Source organism: Myotis lucifugus, unplaced genomic scaffold, assembly GCF_000147115.1.
Source record: "Myotis lucifugus unplaced genomic scaffold, Myoluc2.0 scaffold_4, whole genome shotgun sequence".
NCBI classification, from domain to species: domain Eukaryota; kingdom Metazoa; phylum Chordata; class Mammalia; order Chiroptera; family Vespertilionidae; genus Myotis; species Myotis lucifugus.
This window is the reverse complement of record NW_005871052.1, coordinates 14,615,963-14,640,308: the sequence shown is the minus strand read 5'-3', so window position 1 is coordinate 14,640,308 and position 24,346 is coordinate 14,615,963. Positions and strand designations below refer to the sequence as shown.

At 40.7% G+C, this 24,346-nt stretch overlaps 1 protein-coding gene and 1 pseudogene across 5 annotated transcripts in view; both read left to right on the top strand.

Annotated features, from left to right (window-relative positions):
• EDA (ectodysplasin A) overlaps positions 1 to 24,346 on the top strand; it is a 523,165-nt gene that overhangs the window by 183,998 nt on the left and 314,821 nt on the right. The gene's annotated exons all lie outside the window — the stretch shown is intronic.
• Positions 13,540 to 15,388, top strand: LOC102441364 (annotated as a pseudogene).

Genomic DNA, 24,346 nt, shown 5'->3' with positions numbered 1-24,346 from the left:
AACATCAATGATGAGAGAGAATCATTGATTGGCTGCCTCCTGCATGCCCCCCACTGGAGATCGAACCAGCAACCCTGGCATGTGCCCTTTACTGGAATCGAACCCAAGACCCCTCAGTCCACAGGCCAACACTCTATCCACTGAGCCAAACCAGCCAGGGCGTATTTATCTTTTTAAAGACCCAGCTTTTGATTTCATTGATTTTTCTCAATTAAAAAAATCATTGACTTTTTGTTCTTATATCACTTATTTCATTTTGATTATTTTGAGCTTAATTTGCTATTTTTCTAGTTTTATTGAGTTGAATGCTTAGATTATTGAATTGAGAACTTTTTCCTGTACTAACATAAACATTTAATACTATAAATTTTCTCTGAACACTGATATAGCAATTGAATGGGAATGGCAAGAATAGATTTGTTTTGTTTTATTTTGTTCTTAACCTTGGGGGAAACATTAAGTCTTTCACCATTATCTTCTTAACACTAGATTTCTATAGATGATCTTTAGCAGCCTGGAGTTTTGGGTTGTTTTTTTTTTATCTATTCCTAGTTTGCTTGAAATTTTTATAAAGAATAGATGTTGAATTTTGTTAAATGCTTTTTTGAGTACCTATTGAGATGATCATTTGCTTTTTTTATTTTGTTGATATGGTGAAATATGTTGATTAGTTTTTGATATGTTATTGATTTTTACATCTATGTCTCTGAGAGATATTGATCTATAGTTTCTTTTTTGTAATGTTTTATTTGGCTTTGGTATCAGGATAGTACTAGCCTCATATAAAATAAGATGGGAAGTTCTCCCTTCTCTGTATTTCCCAGAAGTTCGTGTGAAATTGGTATTGTGTGTTCCTTAAATGTTTGGTAGAATTTACCAGTGAAGCCATCTGGGCTAGAATTTTTTCTTACTGGGAGGTTTTTAGCAACAAATCAGTTTTTAAAATATATGTGCAACTATTAGGGTTATCTATTTATTATCCAGTGAGCTGTAATATTTTCTATTTTTAGCAGACTCATAGATACAGTGAACAAACTGAGGGTTGCTAGATAGGAAGAGAAAGGCGGGATGGGTGAAAAATGGAAAAGAAGTAAAAAGTTGCAAAACAGTCATGGGAATGTACAGTACAGCATATAGAATATAGTCGGTAATATTGTAATAACTATGTATGGTGCCAGGTGGGAACTAGACTTATTAGGGGGAATCACGGTAAATTATATAATTGTCTGACCACTATCCTGTACACCTGAAACAAATACAAAATAAAAAAGTTTCTATTTTTAAAAGAATTGACCCATTTTGTATAAGTTATCAAATTTATGGCCATAGAGTTATTTGTAGTTTTCCCTTATTATCTATTTGTTGTGGGGTCAAGAGTGATGCCCTGTTTTCATGTCTAAAATTGGTAATTTGTATCTTCTCTCCTATTTTCTTGGTTGTTATGGCTATAAGTTTATCAATTTTATTGATCTTTTTAAAGGTCCAGATTTTGGGTTGATTAAAAATAGAAACATAACAGAGACAAATAATTTCATTTATTTCTACTCTTATCTATATCTTTTCTTCTCCTTGCTTTGGGTTTAATTTGCTTTCTTTCTCTAGTGTTTAAATTGGGAGCTTAGGTTACTAATTTCAATTTTTATCTTCTAATATAAGAATTTAATGATGGAATTTTCCCTGTCCACAGTGTTGTAACTACATTCAAGAAATTTTAATATGTTGAATTTTCATTTTCATTAAATTAAAAATATTTTAAAATTTCCTTAAGAATTTGCCTTTGATTCATGGCTTATTTTGATGTACGTTGTTCAATTTCCAGATATGTGGGGGATTTTTTTATATATCTTTATGTTATTTCTAGTTATTTCCATTGTGGTTAGTGAACATACTTTGTATGATTTCAATTTCTAAAAAACTTTTTGTTATACCTATTTCCATGGCTAATATCAGAAAACAATAAGTATTTGTGAGAATGTGAAGAAATTGGAACTCTTGTGCACTGTCAGTGGTATTGTAAAGTAATGAAACCATTATGGAAAACAGTATGGTATTTCCTAAACAAATTAAGAATGGAACTCAGAGGGGAGGGAGGTGGCAGGGACAGAAAGAGATTAACTAAAGAACTTATATGCATAGCCCATGGACATAGACGATAGTAGGGTGAAGGCCTGGGGTGGGCAGGGGCTGGGTAGAGGGGAGCAAAAGTGGTGGGGGGATGGGGGACATCTGTAATACTGTCAACTACATATATAGAACACTACCATATGTTTCAGCAATCCCATCCTGTATAATAAACGCCTAATATGCTAAGTGTCTGACTGTTCGTTCGACTGTTCAACCAGTCACTATGACACGCACTGACCACCAGGGGTCAGACACTCCAACTGTTATGTTAGCTTGCTTCTGGGGTCCAGCCGATTGGGACTGTGTGAGATGGGCTGGGCACGCCCTAGAGCTCTCCAGTGGTCCCTCCCTGACCCAAATCATACACCGATAGGGTCCCTTGGCCTGGCCTGCGCCCTCTCTCAATCCGGGGCCCCTTAGGGGATGTCAGAGAGCTGGTTTTGGCCCGATCCCCACAGGCCAGGCTGAGGAACCCCATGCACTGGGCCTCTAATATCATATATATATATATATATATATATATATATATATATATATATATATAGACTAGAGGCCCGGTGCACAAAAATTTGTGCACTCGGGGGGGAGACGGGGTCCCTCAGCCCGGCCTGTGCCCTCTCACAGTCTGGGACCCCTCAACAGATAATGACCTGCTGGCTTAGGCCTGCTCCCGGGTGGCAGAGGGCAGGCCCAATCCCTAGGTGCAGCCCCTGGTCGGGCTCAGAGCAGGGCTGATTGGGGAGTTGGGGCGCCGCCCCCTGTCATGCACTGAGCAGGGCGGATCGGGAGGTTGCGATGCCACCCCTAGTCATGCTCAGGGTAGGGCCGATTGGGGGGTTGGGGCACCGCCCCCTGTCACACTCAAGGCAGGGTCGATGGGGAGGTTGCGGCGCCACCCCCTGTCACGCACATAGCAGGGCCGATCAGGGGGTTGGGGTGCTGCCCCCTGTCACTCACAGAGCAGGGCCCATCAGGGGGGTTGGGGCGCTGCCTCCTGTCACTCACAGAGCAGGGCCCATCAGGGGGGTTGGGGCTCCGTACCCTGTCACGCACAGAGCAGGGTTGATCAGGGGGTTGGGGAGCTCCCCCCTGGCATGCACAGAGCAGGGCCCATCAGGGAGTTGGGGAGCTCCCCCCTGTCACGCACAGAGCAGGGCCGATCAGGGGGTTGAGGAGCTCCCCCCATCACTCACAGAGTAGGGCTGATAGGGGAGTTGGGGCACCGCCCCCTGTCACACACAGAGCAGGGCGGATCAGGGGGTTGGGGTGCCGCCACTGTCACACTCAGGGCAGGGCCGATAGGGAGGTTATGGCTTTATCCCGTCACACACAGAGCAGGGCCTGTGGGGGGGGGTTGGGGCGCCGCACCCTGTCACACACAGAGCAGGGACAATCAGGGGGTTGGGGCGCCACACCCTTTCACACACAGAGCCGCAGGGCAATCAGGGGGTTGGGGAGCTCCCCCCTAACAGGCACAGAGCAGGGCCCGTGGAGGGGGGCGCCTCACCCTGTCACACACAGAGCAGGGCGGATAGGGAGGTTGTGGCCCCCGCCCCCTGTCACACACAGAGCCGCAGGGCAATCGGGGGGTTTGGGCACTGCCCCCTGTCACGCTGATCCCGGTGCTGGGAGGCATATTACCCTTTTACTATATAGGATAGAGGCCTGGTGCACGGGTGGGGGCCGGATGGTTTGCCCTGAAGGGTGTCCTGGATCAGGGTGGGGGTCCCCACTGGGGTGCCTGGCCAGTCTGGGTGAGGGGCTGAGGGCTGTTTTCAGGCTGGCGGGTGGCTGAAGCTCCCAACCTGTCCTTTTTTTTTTTTTTTTTTATTCTGGGCCAGCTTTAGCTCTGAGGCTTGGCTCCAGCTCTTAGGCCTCAGCTGCTGAAAGCAGGTATCTGGTTTGTTTGGGTTCTATAATCAAAACACTGTTTCAACTCCAGCTCTGAGATCCCGGCTGGCTGAAAGCAGGTTTCTGGGGTTTTGTTTAGCTCCTATATTTGTAACAGTGTTTCAAACTGCAAGCTCAGAGGCCGGCAGCGGCAGGCGGGGGACGTTGGAGTCCTCTGTCACTGAAGCAAGCAAGCCTCATATTCGCTTCAAGCTGCCTGGCTGCCGGCCGCCATCTTGGCTGGCAGTTAATTTGCATATTGCCCTGATTAGCCAATGGGAAGGGTAGCGGAGTGACACCAATTTGCATGTTTCTCTTTTATTAGTGTAGATATCCAAAAGAATTGAAAGCAGGATCTTTAAGAGGTATTTGCACACCTATGTTCATAGCAGCACTACTTACAATAGCCAAGAAGTGGAAGCAGCCCAAATATCCATGAACTGATAAAGGAATAAACAAAATATGGTAAATATGTACCATGGAATATTATTCAGCCTTAAAAAAATAAGGAAAACCCCATGGCACCTAACTTTATGGTAGTTTTATAGTCCCCGTTCTTACATTAAGATGGTGGTAAACTCAAAATTTCAGAGCTGAAATTACTTGAGTATTTCACTATGCAATATTCATTTGTTCAACTGATTTTCTGAGCAGCATTACCATGCAAAAATTAAGCTTGGAAGCAGACCAGCTAGATTTGAATCTCAGCACAGATATTTACCATCATTGCGACATTGAAGATATTGCCCTCTAAGCTTCGGTTTCCATGTTTTAAATAGAGTTCCTAATAATTGAATACCTATTTTATAGAAGGGTGTTAAGCAAAACAAAGTATATGTAATTATTAGCATAGAACCTGGTACACAGTAAGTTTCCAGCAAAGGCAGCTCTTGTTATAGTTGGTGGTATTTAAACGTAAATGGTGGGAATTGACATTCATCAATTTATATTTTATTTCACCGATTTGGACCCATGGCTGAAATATGTTTTAAATCTGGAGCATGTAATCTAGCTACAAATCCATTTAGTTGATATATAAAATCTTAAACAACAACAAAGGAATCCAGCTGCCACATGCTATAACATGGATGGATCTTAAGAACATTATGCATGCTAAGTGGAATAAGCTAGTCATAAAAGGACAAATACTGTATTATTCCACTTATATGATGTATCTAAAGTAGGTAAATTTATAGAAAGAGAATGGAATAGTGATTACCAGGGGTGGGGAGGAGAAGAAAAAGGGGAGTTGTTTAATGTGTATAGTTTCAGATTTACAAGATGAAAAACTTCTGAATATACTTAACACTACTGAACTGTAGACATAAAAATGGTTAAGACAATAAATTTTATGCTATGTGCTTTTTTTTCCTTTATTGATTAAGGTATTACAAATGTCTCCTTATCCCCCCCATCCCCCCATGTGCTTTTTTTAAACCAAAATTTTAACAAAGACTTTTTGAGGTTTGTTTTTATGAACCAGAATATTATCTAACTTGGTGAATATTCCTTGTTCACTTGTAAAGACTATGTGTTTTACTCTTGCTGGATGGAGTGTTTTTATAAATGTCAATTAAGTAAAGTTGATTAATAGAGTTGTGCAGTTCTATATCCTTACTGATTGTCTGTCTACTTGTTTTATTGATTGCTGAAAAAAAGAGTATTAAAATATCCAACTGTAATTTTTTATTGCCCTATTTATTGTTTTCAGTTCTATCACTTTTTGCTTCATGTACTCTGAAACTCTGTTATTAGTTATATACATATACATGATTGTTATGATTTCTTGCTGAATTGATTCTCTTATCACTATGTAATATCCCTACTTATCCCTAGAAATATTTTTTACTCTATAGTCTACTTTGTCTTATTTTAATATAGCTACTTCAACTTTATTTGAATTATAGTTTACACTAGAGGCCAGGTGCACAAAAATTTGTGCATGTAATTGTTGGTCTTCAAAGTTTTTCGGTTGACCTGAATGTTCTTTGTCTTTCACATCGAAATCATCACTTTTAAAGCGTTTAAACCAGTGTTCACAAGTATCTTGAGATGGAGCATGCTCACCATAAGCTTCCCAAGTATAGCAGCACTTTTCTTCAAAATAAAGTAATGAATTAAAACTTTCTGCAAATGCTCTTTTTTTTTGGCATGAAATTCGACATTTTTAAGCATAAAAATATCTATGATGTTAAAACCTTCAGAAAATTTGACATGTGAAGTTTTGAAGCTTGCTGTCAATACAACAAAATAGCATACATATCAAATCGCATATTTATCAACATATGTGTAACTCCATCTATTGAAAAAATCCCCATTATTAACCGGTACACCTAGTAGTTGTATCAGCAGAGAGACAGGCTGTTGAGGGCTTACTCCATCTTGGCCAAAACTGGAAATTGGTCTTTCACTTGTAAACTATATATTTGCATTTCAAATAGGTGCTTTTTATAGACAGCAAAGAGTTTGCTTGTGTTTTTTTTTTAATTTAATCTGACAATATATGGGTTTTAATTAGAATGTTTAGGTAATTTTCATTTAATGTAATTGTGGTTACATTTGGTTTGAATCTACCATTTTGCTATTTAAATTCTATTTTTTTTCCATCTGCTCTCTAGTTCTTTTTCTCTCTGTTCTTGCTTTATTTTGGAGTAATTTAATTTTTAATAACTTGATTTTATCTCCACTATTGGCATATTAATTATATGTCTTTGAGTTGTTGCACTAGTTGGACTTATTACAGTCTTCCTTAAAATACTATTATACTACTTCACATATAATGTAAGAACTATACAAAGATATAGTTTTATTTTGCCCCTCCTATTTTTTGCACTGTTGTCATACATACTTTTACTTCTACACATCATGTAAACTCCACAATGCATTATCATTTTTGTTTTAAACCATCATTTACCTTTTAAGGAAATATTTTAAATTATAAGAGGAATTTTCTATTTACCATTTATGGCACTCTTCATTTCTTTACATAAACCAAAGTTTTCTTCTGGTATCATCTTTTTATCTGCCTAAAGAGCTTCATGTAAAATTTCTTAGAATGTAGGTCTACTGGTGATGAATTTTCTCAGCCTTTGTTGGCCTGAGAACTTCTTTATTTAGTGCTCAATTTTAAAAGACAATTTTACTGGATAAAGAATTCCAGGTTGATAGACTTTTCTTTCATCATTTTAGAGATGTTACCCACTGTCTTCTAAATAGCACAGTTTCTGATGAGATGCCCTGGTCATTCTTGCCTTTGTTCCTCTATACAGGCATATCTCGGAGATATTGTAGGTTTGGTTCCAGACCATTCAATAAGCAAATATTGCAACAAAGCTAGTCATGTGAATTTTTTTGGTTTCCCAGTGCATGTAAAAGTTATGTTTATATTATACTGTAGTCTGCTTAGTGTACAATGTCATCATGATTAAAAAGAAAAACAATGTACATGCCTTAATTCAGTGATGGCGAACCTTTTGAGCTCGGCGTGTCAGCATTTTGAAAAACCCTAACTTAACTCTGGTGCCGTGTCACATATAGAAATATTTTGATATTTGCAACCATAGTAAAACAAAGACATATTTTTGATATTTATTTTATATATTTAAATGCCATTTAACAAAGAAAAATCAACCAAAAAAATGAGTTTGCGTGTCACCTCTGACACGCGTGTCATAGGTTCGCCATCACTGCCTTAATTTAAAAAGCATCCTCTGAGACTTCAGTGGGTCTTAATCTTTTTACTGGTAGAAGGTCTTGTAGAAAATACAGTATCTGTGAAGTGCAATAAAGTAAAGTGCAATAAAGCAAGGTATGCTTGTATAATATGCCTTTAATTTGGTTGCTTTTAGCATTTTCTTTTCATCAGTAGCTTAAAGAATTAGGTTATGGATGCCTTAGGTGGTTCTTTTTATTGCCTTGCTTGATATTTGGTGACCTTGAATTTTCAGGTTTATCATTTTTAAAAAATTAGTAAATTGTTGGCTAATTTTTTTGCCTTTATCTATTTCTGGGAGTCCAATGATCTGTTTTTATTTTTTATTTTTAGTGACTTTTCTCTCTGTGCTTCATTTGAGGTGGTTTCTATTGTTTAGTCTTTAAGTTTACTGATCTTTTTCTGGAGTGTGTATTATGTTGTTAATTCATTCTATGATTCTTTTTAGTTTGGATATCATATTTTTAATTTCTAGAAGTTCTATTTAAAAAAAAATTCTGTGAGGTCAGTAGTGATGCCCTCCATTTCTTTCCTGGTTCTACTAATTTGATTATTCTCTTTGTTTTGCTTTGTCAGTCTAGCTAAAGGTTTCTCAATTTTATAGAACTTTTGAAGTAACTAAATTCTAGTTTTATTGATTTTTCTCTATTTTTTTACTTATTATTTCATTGATCTCCTTTCTAATATTTATTTTCTTCTGCTTTCTTTGTGTTTAGATTACTCATTTTTTTTCATTGTCTTAAGGTTCTTGATTTGAGATCTTCTTTTTTAATGGAGACACAGGTGTAAATTTTTCTCAAGCAGTGTGATACTGCATCCCATAAATTTGGTATGTCATGTCTTCATTTTTATGCATCTCAAAATATTTTATAATTTCCATTGCAATTTCTTCATAGATCCATGGGTTATTTAGAAGTATATTGTTTAATTTACATATATTTGTAAATTTCCCAAATTTATTTGTTATTGATTTTTAGTTTTATTTCATTGTAGTCATAGATAATACTTTGTATGGTTTATGGCCTTTTAAATGTATTGAGGATTGTTTTATGGCCTGGCAGATGGTCTACAAATGTCTAACCGACGTTCTGTGTATACTTGAGAAGAATGTATATTCTGCTCATCAGTTGGAGAGTCTCTTATGTCTGTTTGCTTGTTAGTTTTTTTAAGTGTTATATATCTTTGTTTTGCCTAGTTGTTTTTATTTAAATATATTTTTATTGATTTCAGAGAGGAAGGGAGAGGGAGAGAGAGATAGAAACATAAATGATGAGAATCATTGATCGGTTGCCTCCTGTTCACCCCTTACTGGAGATCAAGCCCGCAACCCAGATATGTGCCTTTGGCCAGAATTGAGCCCAGAACCCTTCAGTCCACAGGCTAACATTCTATCCACTGAGCCAAACCAGCTAGGGCCCTAGTTGTTTTAATCATTATTGGAAATGGGGTGTTGAAGTCACCAGCTATTATTGTTGAATTGCCTATTCCTTTGATTTTGTCAAATTTTGCTTCATGTATTTTAGGGCTTTGTTGTTAGCTATATACATGGTTTATAATTGTTATTCCTTCCTGATGGATTGACTCTTTCATTGTTATATAATGTAACTATTTTATGAGTAAATTTTTTTCTCTAGTAAATATTTTATCGTAGTAAGGCCACTTCAACCTTTCTTATGGTTGCTATTTTCATGATATGTCTTTTTCCATTCTTTTATTTTCAAGTAATTTATATCTTTCGATCTAAAGTGTATGTCTACTAGACAGCATTTAGCTGAATCTTGTTTTTTAATACAATATGGCAACCTCTGACTTTTGATTGGATTGATTAAACCATTCATATTTAATGTTATTGATAGAGTTGGATTTACATCTGTCACTTTACTTCTGGTTTTCTGTTTTGTGTCTTTTACCCCCTCTATATGTACTTTGATGCTTTCTTTTGCATTAAATGAATATTTTCTAATGTAACATTTTAATTATTTTTATTATTTTTCACTATATTTGTTTGAATTACATTCCTAATTGTTGCTATAGGGCTTACCATATACATCTTAATTTATCACAATCCAGTTCATAATTTTATTAACTTAACTAGAGGCCCAGTGCATGAAGTTCATGCATGGGGGCGGGGGGAGTCCCTCAGCCAGGCCTGCGTCCTCTCGCAATCCGGGACCCCTCGGAGGATGTCGGGCCTAAACCGGCAGTCAGACATCCCTCTCACAATCCAGGATGCTGCATGCATCAGTGACCATACTTTTCATACAGGTGAAGGGCATCGTGCTGTTGTGTGGGCAGCTACATTTTTTTTGCCCTGATTATAAATAAAAAGTAGTACATAACATGATCCTTCTGAGGCAGTAGTACCATTTTCCCCATCTTATGGGTGGAAAACTAAAGCACAAAGAAGTAATTGGCTTTGTCACACAGTTATAAGTGTCAGAATCAGAGCTGACCACAAAAGGTGCAAGCCTGTCATCGCTGTATCATCCTGTTTTTTTCAGTGTTACAATAGCCTGGCCCGGTTTTTTGTTTGTTTGTTTGTTTTGTTTTGTTTTGTTTTATTGCTTAAAGTATTACAAAGAGTAGTACATATGTCTCCTTTTTTTTCCCCCATGACCTTCCCCCGGCCTCCCCTACCCACCAGTGTCTTGTGTCCAATGGTTATGCTTATATGCATGCATACAAGTCCTTCCAGGTTTTAATTTTTAAATCTAAGAAACTTCCCAATATATAGGTTAGGGTCCCTATTCCTGGCCGGCGATCAGGGCCGATCTGTGGGGCGACCGGCAGGCGGAGCGATGGGGGGGGGAGGGAAACCCTTCTGGCACCTGGTTACCTGGCGCTGTCCGCTGGCCAGCCCTTGCCCCCTGTCACTGCCACTGGTCTCTTCCCTCTGTGGGGCAACCCATGAACCAAGAGGTTGGCAGTTCGATTCCAAGTCAGAGCACATGCCCAGGTTGTGGGCTCAGTCCCCAGTGGGGGGCATGCAGAGGCCACCTGGTCAATGTTTCTCTCTCATCCATGTTTCTGTCTCTCCCATTCCCTCTCTAAAAATCAATAAAAATATATTTAAATCTATATATATTTGGATCTCCTTACCTTTAGATCTCACTTAAAGTTTATTGAACTTCTTGTATGTGTAGTTTAATGTCTCTCACCAAATTTGGGAAGTTTTTAGCCATTACTTCTAATTTTCCTGCCCTTTTCTGTTTCCTCTCCTTCTGTTACTCTGTTACTTATGCTGCTGTATTTATTTGAGCCCTGAATTGTTCTGTGGCTCTGTTTTTCTTCATTCTCTCTGTTCTTTGGATTATATAATATGTCGATCTTTCTTCAAGTGTAATAATTCTTCTGCCTGTCAAATTTAATATTGACTCCTCTAGTGATTTTTTCCACTTCAATTATTGTATTTTTTCAACTCTAGAATTTTCATTTGGTTCTCTTTAAAAATAATTTATATCTCTTAATTTAGATTAAAACATATTTATACTTTTTGCTTTGAAGACTTTATTTGCTGAATCCAATGTCTGAGCCCTTTCAAATATAGTTTCTATTGCCTACTCTGTTGTTCCTGTGTGTGAGTTATACATTACTGTTTCTTTGCATGTCTTATAATTATTTTGTTGAAAACTGGATATTTTAGATGATATATTGTAGCATTATGAATACTGATGACAGCCCTCCCCTTCCAGGGATTGTTATTGTTTATTTGGTATACTAGTTCATTGAAATCTATTTTCCTCACATTGTGAAACCTCAGACAGCACAAAGTTTGGTATGTGCACAGTTACCATGGGATGGCAGTGGTTTTAGCAGGCCCTATTTCACTGTCTATTTCCCTGATCTTTCTGTTAAGGTGCCTATCTCTACTGGTATCGTAGTCAGATGTTACTGCTGCTAGTTGCCATCTGGTTGTTTTATTGTTTTTTTAAAATGTGCTGGGGCACAGGGATGCCCACTCTCACCACTCCTGTTCGACATAGTACTGGAAGTATTAGCCATTGCAATTAGACAAGAAGAAGAAATAAAAAGCATCCAAATTGGAAAAGAAGAAGTAAAACTGTTCTTATTCGCAGATGACATGATATTATACATAAAAAACCCTTAAGACTCCATCAAAAAACTATTAGACTTAATAAATGAATTTGGCAATGTAGCAGGATACAAAATTAATGCTAAGAAATCTATGGCATTTCTATACACCAATAGTGAACTTACAGAAAGAGAGACTAAAAACAATCCCATTTACCATCACACCAAAAAAATTAAAATACCTAGGAATAAACTTAACTAAAGAGGTAAAAGAACTCTACTCAGAAAACTACAGGATGTTGAAAAAAGAGATAGAGGAAGACATAAACAGATGGAAGAACATACCATGTTCTTGGATTGGTAGAATCAACATCATTAAAATGTCCATACTACCCAAAGCAATCTATAAATTCAACGCACTCCCCATTAAAATACCAACGGCATATTTCACAGACCTAGAAGGAACTCTCCAAAAATTCATCTGGAATAAAAAAAGACCCCGAATAGCTGCAGCGATCCTGAGAAAGAAGAACAAAGTAGGTGGGATCTCAATACCAGATATCAAGCTGTATTACAAAGCCACTGTTCTCAAAACTGCCTGGTACTGGCACAAGAACAGACATATAGATCAATGGAATAGAATAGAGAACCCAGAAATCGACCCGATTCAATATGCTCAATTAATATTTGACAAAGGAGACAAGAACATACAATGGGGTCAAGACAGTCTCTTCAGTAAATGCTGTTGGGAAATTGGATAGATACATGCAAAAAAAATGAAACTAGACTACCAACTTACATCATACACAAAAATAAACTCAAAATGGATAAAGGACTTAAATGTAAGATGGGAAACCATAAAAATACTAGAGGAATCCAAAGGCAACAAAATCTCAGACATATGCCGAAGCAATTTCTTCACCGATACATCTCCTAGGGCATTGGAAACTAAGGAGAAAATAAACAAATGGGACTACCTCAAAATAAAAAGCTTCTGCACAGCAAAAGAAACCATCAACAAAACAACAAGAAAGCCCACTGCATGGGAGAACATATTTGCCAATGTAATCACCGATAAGGGTTTAATCTCCAACATTTATAGGGAACTCATACAACTTAACAAAAGGAAGATAAACAATCCAATCAAAAAATGGGCAAAGGACCTAAATAGACACTTCACAAGAGGACATTCAGAAAGCCAAGAGACATGTGAAAACATGCTCAAAGTCACTAATCATCTGAGAGATGCAAATCAGAACAACAATGAGGTACCATCTCACACCTGTCAGAATGGCTATCATCAACAAATCAACAAACGACAAGTGCTGGAGAGGATGTGGAGAAAAAGGAACCCTCGTTCACTGCTGGTGGGAATGCAGACTGGTGCAGCCACTATGGAAGACAGTATGGAGTTTCCTCAAAAAGTTAAAAATGGAACTCCCATTTGACCCAGTGATCCCACTGCTAGGAACATATCCCAAGAAAACAGAAACACCAATCAGAAAGGATATATGCACCCCTATGTTCATAGCAGCACAATTCACCATAGCTAAGATCTGGAAACAGCCTAAGTGCCCATCAGCAGATGAATGGATTAGAAAACTGTGGTACATCTACACGATGGAATATTATGCTGCTATAAAAACGAAGGAATTTTTACCATTTGCAATAGCATGGATGGAACTGGAGAGCATTATGCTAAGTGAAATAAGCCAGTCAGTGAAAGAAAAATACCACATGATCTCACTCATTTATGGATAATAAAGACCATTTATAAACTGATGAGCAAAAATAGATACAGGGCGGCACAACCGGGCCTGGATGTAGGGCCCCCAGGGCCTGTCTTCTCCACCTCCCAAGAGAAACACGCGTTGCCATGGCGCTGCGGGGGCGTCTTGGTGGTGGAGCTGGCAGGCCTGGCCCCCGGCCTGTTCTGCGGGATGGTCCTGGTGGACTTGGGGGCGCAGGTGGTGCGAGTGGACCAGCCGGGCGCCCTGGGCGACGTGAGCTGCCTGTCTCGGGGCAAGCGCTTGCTGGCCTTGGACCTGAAGCGGTGGCGAGGAACGGCCGTGGTGCGGCGCCTGTGCGCCTGCACGGACATGGTGCTGGAGCCCTTCCGCCATGGTGTCATGGAGAAGCTCCAGCTGGGCCCCGAGATCCTGCAGAAGGAGAATCCCAGGCTCATCTATGCCAGGCTGAGCGGGTTTGGCCAGTCAGGAAGATTCACCACGGCAGCAGGCCATGACATCAACTACTTGGCTCTGTCAGGTGTCCTGTCCAGACTTGGCAGCAGCGGTGAGAACCCCTCTGCTCCCCTGAACCTGCTGCCTGACTTTGGTGGTGGCGGCCTCATGTACGCCCTGGGCATCGTGATGGCTCTCTTTGAACACACGCGCTCCGGCAGAGGTCAGGTCATCGACACCAGCATGGTGGAAGGCACAGCATATCTAAGTTCTTTTCTGTGGAAAACTAAAAACCTCGGGCTGTGGGAATAGCCTCGAGGGGAGAACCTGCTAGATCAGTGGTTCCCAAACTTATTTGGCCTACCGCCCCCTTTCCAGAAAAAATATTACTCAGCGCCCCCGGAAATTAATTTTTTTAAATTTTAATAGCAATTAAACAGAAAGATATATGTATTAATGTTTCTACCTTTTTCGTAAAATATAGTAAAGAAAGGTGTAAATTAGAAACATTGAAGTTTGAAATTATGAAACTATTTATTGAACTCAGAATAGAAAGGTAATACAAAAAAAGTTAAAACAAATGCACCTGTGGCCATCACCGCCCCCCTGGATCGCTGCAGCGCCCACCAGGGGGCGGTAGCGCCCACTTTGGGAATCACTGTGCTAGATGGTGGGGCCCCTTTCTACACAACATACAGGATGGCCGACGGGGAGTTCATGGCTGTTGGCGCATTAGAACCCCAGTTCTACCAGCTGCTGGTCAAGGGTCTTGGGCTAAAATCCGATGAACTTCCCAATCAGAGGAGCATGGCTGACTGGCCAGAGATGAAGAAGAAATTTGCAGCTGTATTTGCCAAGAAGACAAAGGCAGAGTGGTGCCGAGTCTTTGATGGCACAGATGCGTGCGTGACTCTGGTTCTGACCTTTGAAGAGGTTGCCCATCATGCTCATAACAAGGAGCGGAGCTCATTTATCACTGATGGGGAGCAGGGTGTGAGTCCCTGCCTGGCGCCTCTGCTGTCAAACACCCCAGCTACCCCTTCTTTGGAAAGGGATCCACTGATAGAAGAACACACTGAAGAGATACTTAAAGAGTTTGGGTTCAGCCAGGAAGAGATCGATCAGCTTTACTCAGATAAAGTTATTGAAGGTAATAAGCTGAGAGCTAGTCTCTAAAGTCCCTCAGCGCAAGTGAGTCTGAATACTGCATATATAGAATGATATATACAGATGTGTGCATGGGAACATGAGCGGACAGGCCCGCAGCGTTCCAGCTATTCTGATTAAGAAACAGTAATGATCCGTCCTGAAAATGGTTAACACCAAGTGGCTTTTGATTTAGGAATGTTTTTAATTTACCTATACTAAATTATGGCAATCTTTCTGCCTTGATAGATTATATTTGTTGATATTAAAACACTTAAATATTTATAATATACTTTAAATGAATTAATATAATTTTTTATTAAATAAAGCTTTTTTGCCCTAAAAAAAAAATACATACCAGACGCAGACGGGCATCGACACGTCTGTCATACTACAGCATGCAAGGATGAAGATGGTTGGGTGGCGTGAAGGGGGGATAAGAGATCAACCGAAGGACTTGTATGCATGCATATAAGCATAACCAATGGACATAAGACACTGGGGGGTAGGGGAGGCCGGGGGAATGTCAAGGGGAGAAAAAAAAAGGGAGACATATGTAATACTTTTTGTAATACTTTAAGCAATGAAAATAAATAAATAAATTAATTAATTAAAAAAATATGCTGGGGCATAAATTTCTCCATCTTATACAATTAAATTCAGGCTTCTTTGTAGGTATAGTTTTGAGACTAGTAATTAAGATTTATTCTGTCCCCGAAAGGCTGTATCTTTCCCTGGTTCTCTCTGTTCAGCTTCTAGCTGATGTATGGTTTGCTGTCATGGAGCAACCAGCCTCTTCTAAGTGCTCACCACCAAAATCTCCATTGTTTTCTACAGTGCTCTGAACCTTGAACTTCCTCATGTTCTGTTCCAAATAAAGTAAGGACAGAGGGCTGCATAACTCCTAGGATTCCTCTATGCAGTCTTCTATCCTTATGGCCTTTTTGTGCTCCTGGGGAAAAAGTCCACACCACTCCTCCAGAGCTGGAGGTTGAGACAGTGGCCTACTTTTCAATCAGTTATATCCCTGCTTTATTTATGGTGTGCTGGGTGTAAGTGGTAGTTTCTGAACTTCTTGTTTTTCCTCTTCTGGTGTGGAATCTCATAAGTTAGCTGAGATTAGGGTATTTAAGGCCCAGTATTATTGTTCTGCCATGCCTAGAGTAGAGCTTTGGCCCTAGAAGTGGTAGTTGGGTAGAAGAAAGGGGTCCCTGAGCTTTCAGCCATGCCCACCCAAATTAAAACTTCTGAATCACAGGGTTGGGGAGTCATTAATGTGGGCACCCTACAGAACCCCACATGGCAGCTAGGGGACAGAGAGCCCTGTGTTGTTGGCTACAACTGACAGAGTAGAGTTTCTGTCAAAATGAACTGGGGAGCTCAAAGTGGGGGTGGTGGTAGGGGATGGATCACATCTTACATGCTGCAGAACCTCATTACTCTTACCAAAATTTAGAAGATGTTCTTGAAGAAATGTTTCTTCTTTTGCTGTGTAAACTTTTGATAATTTCCAGAGAATTTAGTAATTGTTCCCTTTTAAAAATATTTTCACCTAATATGGTTCTTTAACTTGTTTGAAAATTTGTTGAGCTCCTGATGCCACTATTTTAAGTCATTTCCCTATCCCTATTCTTTTCTAATGGTTTTATGCCCATCTTTGAATAGCTCCATCTCATGCATATGCAAATTTGGTAAACAGCCAAAGGCTCACCTCTTTGTAGCTCTTTGGATCTTATACTCTGTGCAGCTCCCTTGTCTACTGTACTCTCCTCCATAATTTCAAACCACATTGGCCCCTCTGAACTCCAATCTCTGCCTCTTCAGCTCTGTGAGACTACTGAGCTCTGTTTGAACTGCCTCTCCTTGCACTGTGGCTTAAAAACTGATTCCACACAATAAACTGGGGCAATAATTGCATTTACCCTGTTTATTTTCCTTTTGGGAGATCACAATCCTGTGCTACATGTTGTCTAAAATATTTTTTTAAATTATGTTTTCTGGTTGTTTAACAAAGGAGGGTAAATCTGGTCCCTTTTAGTCCATCTTGGCTATGTGCAAAATTTCTGGTTTAGTGCTCTTCTGCTAATTTCCTTTGCATAGTGATTAAGAGCTGAAACTCTAGGTTTGAATTATGCCTCCAGTGGTTAAACAAGTCACTTCACTTTGGCTCATCTTCCTTTTCTACAAAGTAAAAATAATAAGAGTACCTCCCTAGTGTTATGAGGATTAAATGAATTAATACTTGAGTATTTCTAATAGGATATGGTCCATAGGAAGTTGAATAAGTTCTACCTACTACCACTACCACCATCACTCTCATTATCACCACCACCAATATTACTACTAGTATCTTTATTTTGAATATATCAATGGGGAAATTGCCTAAGGCATCATTTGTGGTAGGGATATAGAAAAGGACTGAACCATAATATCTACTAGTTACTACTAAATATCTATATCAGTGATGGCGAACCTTTTGAGCTCGGCGTGTCAGCATTTTGAAAAACCCTAACTTAACTCTGGTGCCGTGTCACATATAGAAATTTTTTAATATTTGCAACCATAGTAAAACAAAAATTTATATTTTTCATATTTATTTCATATATTTAAACTCCATTTAACAAAGAAAAATCAACCAAAAAAATGAGTTCGTGTGTCACCTCTGACATGCGTGTCATAGGTTCGCCATCACTGATCTATATCTATAATAATAAAAGTGTAATTTGCTAATTAGACAGGACAGCCAAACAATCTTCCAGATGTCATCCCAGACGTCCTTCCAGACGACCTTCTGGATGAAACTGCAGTGGTGGGGGCTGAGGCAGAGGCGGTTAGGGGTGATCAGGTAGGCAGGTGAGGGGTTGGGGCAATGAGGCAGGCAGGCAAGTGGTTAGGGGCTATGAGGCAGGCAGGCAGGAGAGCAGTTAGGATCCAGCCATTCCGGATTGCGAGAGGGATGCCCAACTGCCGGTTTAGGCCCAATCCTGTAGGGATCCCTGTGGGATCGATCCTCGATCGGCAGTCATACATCCCCTGAGGGGGTTCCGGATTGCGAGAGCATTCAGGCCGGCTGAGGGACCTCCCCCCGTGCACAAATTTCATGCACCGGGCCTCTAGTGTATATATAAAAGCCTAAGTGACGGAACAACCAGAATGACCAGAATGATCCGTTGACTGATCACTATGACACGCACTGACCACCAGGGGGCAGATGCTCAATGCAGGAGATGCCCCCTGGTGGTCAGTGAGCTCCCACAGTGGGAGCACTGCTCAGCTGACCAACCTTCCTGGCAGCCCACCAGCCTGGCAGCAGCCACTCACTTCCTCAGTAATCCTGCAGGTCCAATCTCTGGAGAACGGGCCAGACACCAACAGACCAGCACCGCTGGCACAACCCCGACAGTGCTGTCGGCCTCCTAGAAGTTGGCCTTGGGCACTGCAGCCACTTCCCCTCCCTAGATGCTCCACAAGGAAGAAAGGGTATAAAAGCGGCCGCCAGGTGGCTCCCGACAACTGGCGCAAACATCAGCAGGACAGATCTGGATCCCAGGCCAGCAAGGGTGTCCCACCACCCGCCTGGAGGGCTGATCAGGTCCTGGCCCACCCCCACCCCTCTGGGGACCATGCATGAATTCATGCACCAGGCTTCTAGTTGACAATATTTAGCAGTTGATTTTTTGTATGTATGAGCTCTCATTTATTTATATTAATTTAAAGAGTTAAGATGGTATACTTTTAGAGCTAGAAAAGATCACCTTACTTTACACACAAAGTAAGACCTATACCACTGATTCCTTGGGCTAAGATTACAGTTTCTGACTTCCATTAAGTGCTCTTGGTGCCACACTATGGCATTACTTGGCTTTTCTGTAACCAATGCCCTCTTCTACCACCATCCAGGTGGAAATGGTGTTGGTACATCTATAAAATTATGTGATTTAAAAAATTGAGATATAACCAAAGATAGTTTTAACTACCCACAAAATGTCTTAGGATAATTCACCCTAGGTAGGTGGATGTGTCCAAGACTCAGCCAGGCATTAGCAGAATATCCATGGCATATTTCTATTTTATAAAGTTCTGGAAATAGTTAAGGTGGCTAATTTTGGAAATGTGTTGCATTTCCATCTGGTCTGAATCAATGAACTTAATCTTTGTACTACGTGAGATGGAGACATTTTATGCGATACCAGATTTAGAGATTTTTATATAATGTTCCCAGAATCTTCTTTTGGTGGTATAAGAGAAGTTAAATTACTTATCTGGGCACAAGCAATATGGTACCAGTAATATCTCATGAAGAAAACAAGTGGATGTCTTCTGTTGACTTAGATACCCTGATTTGAGACCTCAAAGGTTTCCTTGTATGAATAATGTGTCTTTCAGGAAAATAGTACATTGGTGTTATATTTTTCAGTACATGTCAAGGTGATATTATAATAAAACTGGCAATCTGTTATTGAACATTTGTATGCCAAGCATTGTGCTATGCCCTTTATATGTATTACCTCATCTAATCCTTACAGACACATTTGGAAGTAGGTATTATATTCCAATTTAACAGAGTAGGAAACTAAAACTCAAAAAGATGAAGTATTGCCCTAACCAGTTTGGCTCAATGGATAGAGCATTGGCCTGCGGACTCAAGGGTCCCAGGTTCGATTCTGGTCAAAGGCATGTACCTTAGTTGCGGGCACATACCCAGTAGGGAGTGTGCAGGAGGCAGCTGATCGATGTTTCTCTTTCATCAATGTTTCTAACTCTCTAGCCCTCTCCCTTCCTCTCTGTAAAAAATCAATAAGATATATATTTTTAAAAAATGAAAAAAAAAGATGAAGTATCTTTTCCAAGATTACATATCAAGCCAGAGGTAGATATGGAATTCTGGACCAGTTTGTTGACTCTGAAGCCCTGTGCCTCCCGTAAGGTTTATCATTGTAACAATTACTGTAATCTTACTTTAGTCATAGCAGTGCTCTCTAATCGGCTCTGCTGCATGAACTCTTAAAGCTGATGTTATAAGGATACTCCAGCATATCTTTGTACCTAGAAGATTAACAGAGAAAACAGGTAATTAAAGGTTGCATGTTAGATGACAGTTTGGTGAAAAAAATAAGAAACTAGAGAAGTATTATGAACTGGACCCCTAAATGGTATCCACCCACTGGTTTTATTAGCCAGCAGGTGATCTTCAAGAAAAGAGGATGTTATAGACTAAGCAAAAAGACACTGTAGTTTTAGCGCAGCAATTTTCAACTGGTGTGTCACAAGAATTTTTAAAACATGCAATACCTGACTATTTAGTCAGGGTCACTGACCTCTTGTCCCTTAGATCAGTGGTCGGCAAACTCATTAGTCAACAGAGCCAAATATCAACATTACAATGATTGAAATTTCTTTAGAGAGCCAAATTTTTTAAACTTAAACTATATAGGTAGGTACGTTGTTATTAACTTAATTAGGGTACTCCTAAGGCTTAGGAAGAGCCGCACTCAAGGGGCCAAAGAGCCGCATGTGGCTCACGAGCCTCAGTTTGCCAACCACGGCCTTAGATTCGCAAATTAAAAAGTGATAACATATGAGGGTGAGACGGTCCCTGTGAGGCTGAAACAGTCCCAGTGAGGCTGAGACGGTCCCTTTGAGGCTGAAACGGTCCCAGTGAGGCTGAGATGGCCCATGTGAGGCTGAGACGGCCCCTGCGAGGCTGCGACAGCCCCTGGGAAGCCGGCAGAACTGCGCTAGCCGCCCAGGCAGCTTCGTCGATGGCCCACGAACCAGCGTGCAGCCCCAAGCACAACTATCACCCGAAGGGCAAGAGGGGCGAGAGCAGCTATAGTGTTGTTTTCTCCTCACTTTTGGTAATGAAATCCTCATTTTAAACATAAGAGGACACATTATTTTAAAAAGCCATTACGTGTCTCCGTACCCTCTCTGAGTAGAGCATGAACAAGTTGTGAGAGACCTTTCTGAACACAGGGACACGTCGCGGATGGAAATAGCTACATTTTCCATGTGTATGACCTTTGACCCGGCAACAAAAAGCGTACACCTATGGATGAGGACAGTGGGGGGGGTAAGGGCAGAGGGTGGGGTGGGAACTGGGTGGAGGGGAGCTATGGGGGAAAAAAAGGGGAACAACTGTAATAATCTGAACAATAAAGATTTATTTTAAAAAAAGTGATAACAGCCAACACAACAATAACCATCCGGTGTGAATGAATCAAAAGTAGACCTATTTTTTGTCGGATCAGTAAAAAAATATATTTTTTGGTGTGCTGTAGTATTTTAGTAATTAGTTTATGTGTGCCATAAGCTGAAAAAGGTTGAAAATCACTGGTGTAGAGTAATAAGAATGTGGGGCAGGATGGTTAGTGTTGCTAGGTGCTTTATATACTTCTCATCTAATCCTCATAATGGTGCTTTAAAGTAGGTGATACCATCCCCATTTTCAGTTAAAGAACTTAAAACTTAATACTTTGCCTGAAGGCACCAGCTGGTATATTCTTGTAGAATTTGGCATTCACCCCCAGGTGTGCCTACTCTAGAGCTCATATGTTTTCCTCTCACTCTGCCTAAAGTGGTGTCCAGATATTTACCAAACCTGCAACTAGCTCCTCTTCATCTCTGCTTTGGATTTCTGTATTATTATTCTTTTTTTTTAATTTTGTTTTATTGTTTAAAGTATTACAAAGAGTAGTACATGTCTTTTTTTTTCCCTTGACCTTCCCCCAGCCTCCCCTACCCCCCAGTGTCTTATGTCCATTGGTTTATTATTCTTTTTAAAAATTTATTTTTTATTGAATTTACTGAGGTGACACTAATTAACATATCCAGTTTCTTTCCTTTACCTTGGAATTCTATCAACTTAAGATAATACTCATCATCTCATCTTGATCACAATTTATGATATGTCTTTAATTAATAAAATTTAAAGAATGGTTCATTAATAATTGACATTTGTCTAGGAGATTAAACCTTTCAGAAATGGGGTTCTTTCAGGGGGATAGAATAAAAGAACCTTTGGTGGAAAGGTTTGGAAGCCACTGCAGTAATAGATCAGAGCAGTGGTTCTTGTAGTTAATACTATTTGAGATTGGTAATCTTGCCAGCTAATGATTCTGTCTTCCATTAACTAATCTTTAATCAGAGCTATCACAAAGGAAAAATAAATACATCACTTGCTTCCAGCTTTAAAATTTTTTACTTTGGCTCTCCTGTGCTCTGGTGCATCAAAGCAGTCTTTTCTTTGCTCATTAAGAAAGAAGAGATCCCACAAATAAAATACTAAAAGCCTCACTAATGGAGTTGACTTATCTCATCAGTGTTCTAAAATATTGAGCGCCCCAGAAACAGCCTATCTAATAATAGACAATTATGGTAATTGACCGTACCTTTGCTATGCCTCCCATTGGCTAATCAGCACAATATGCAAATTAACCGCCAACAAAGATGGCAGCTAATTTGCATACTGCAGGCAGGGCGGGACAGCACCATCCCGCCTGCCCGGCCACCATCTGGGCCTGCTATTTGTGACCTGGGGTGGTGGGGCAGGACAGCGCCATCCCGCCTGCTCTGCCGCCATCCAGGCCTGCTATCTGCGACCCCGGGCAGCGGGCGTCCGTGTGCGACCCGACCCGGGGCAGCCGGGTGTTGCAGCAGTGATCAGCCAGCCCGCCCAGCCGCCATCTGGGCATCCTGTGTGCGACCCGACCCGGGGCAGCCGGGTGGGGCAGCAGCGATCGGCCGGCCCACCCGGGCGTCCCGTGTGCGACCCACCCGGGGCGTCCCGGGTGTGACCCGATCCGGGGTGGTGCCCCAACCCCCAGATTGGCCCTGCCGTGTGCGCGACGCAGGGAGGTGGGGCAGGCACCAAGGGATCGGGCCTTCCATCTGCCATCCGGGGAGTGGGCCTAAGCCAGCAGGTGGTTATCTCCCGAGGGGTCCCAGACTGTGAGAGGGCACAAGTGGGTCTGAGGGACACCCCCCCCTCCCCCGCCAGTGCAAAAATTTTTGTGCACCGGGCCTCTAGTGTAGTCATAAAAGCTAAATTTTGATAACCAAGATCCTCTATTCCTCCTCCTTTCACCCTTCCTTCCCCTCTCTCATTCTCTCTCTTGTTTTCTCTCATTCTCTTGCTCATATTCTCTCTTTTTTATTGTCTCTCATTTTCTCTTTCATTCTCTATCTCCTCTCCTTCTCCCCCTCCCTCCTCCCCCCTTCTTTTTTTACTCTCTATGGTTTGCATTGTAGCTGCCTGTCCTTTATGCAAACAAAAAGCAAGAAGTCATATTTGCTCCAGGTTGCCATGGAAATGTTGCAAGTAGGCCTGCTCTATTAGTGAAATCACACCCAGATCTTCTAAGGTTGATAATTTATCTACATAGAGATTACAGTTCAGAGCTCTGAAGTTTAGCCACCCTTCCAACCAAAACTTCTATTCTGCTACATACAGTTTTCTTCTATTGTGTCTTCTTGGAGACATGGGTGTAATTTTATTAAGGGAAAGGATGGATTTCTTCAGACCTTTATTATGATTTGATTTCTATTTTTTAAGCCCACAGAGAGAACATCTGTAATTTCCAATATGCTCTTTTTCATTTTAGAAAAGAGGGTTTAAATTGGAGTCTTGAGCATATAAAATCTGACTTAGAGTGGAAGCAGAAGTGTTTTAAAGTGAAAAGAAAGAGAACAGTCTTAATTTCTGCAAGGGGATGCAGATAGGGAAAAATGAAGGCTTTCTCAGATAATAGGGGGTTTCTCTCCCTCTTCTTAGCATCAGACAAATAAGTTGAAGAGAGGCACCAGCCTCTGCGTGGTGGGAAGAGAGGTGGCCCATATTTTCATGGCCTCTAGAAATGGAATGAAAGTAAATACTTGGTACTGATGTGGCCCCAAGTGGGAAGGAATTTGATGTAGCAGTCGAGAGAGGCAACCTTAGGATTCATTAAAAGGTCTAACACTAGCAGAGGCTTCCTCCATGCGCTGTAATGAGCAGTTATTTCCTCATTTCCAAAAATATGTTCTAAAAATCTAGGCACTGGAGATATTAGGAATATACATACTAGCTACCATCATAGAGTTTACAGCCCTGGGGGGGTAACAAATTTCAAAAACAGCTAAGAAAATGTCATCTATCCTATATAATAAAAGGGTAATATGCAAATTGACCCTAACAGTAGAACCACTGGAATGACTGGTCACTATGACACACACTGACCACCAGGGGCAGATGCTCAATGCAGGAGCTGCCCCCTGGTGT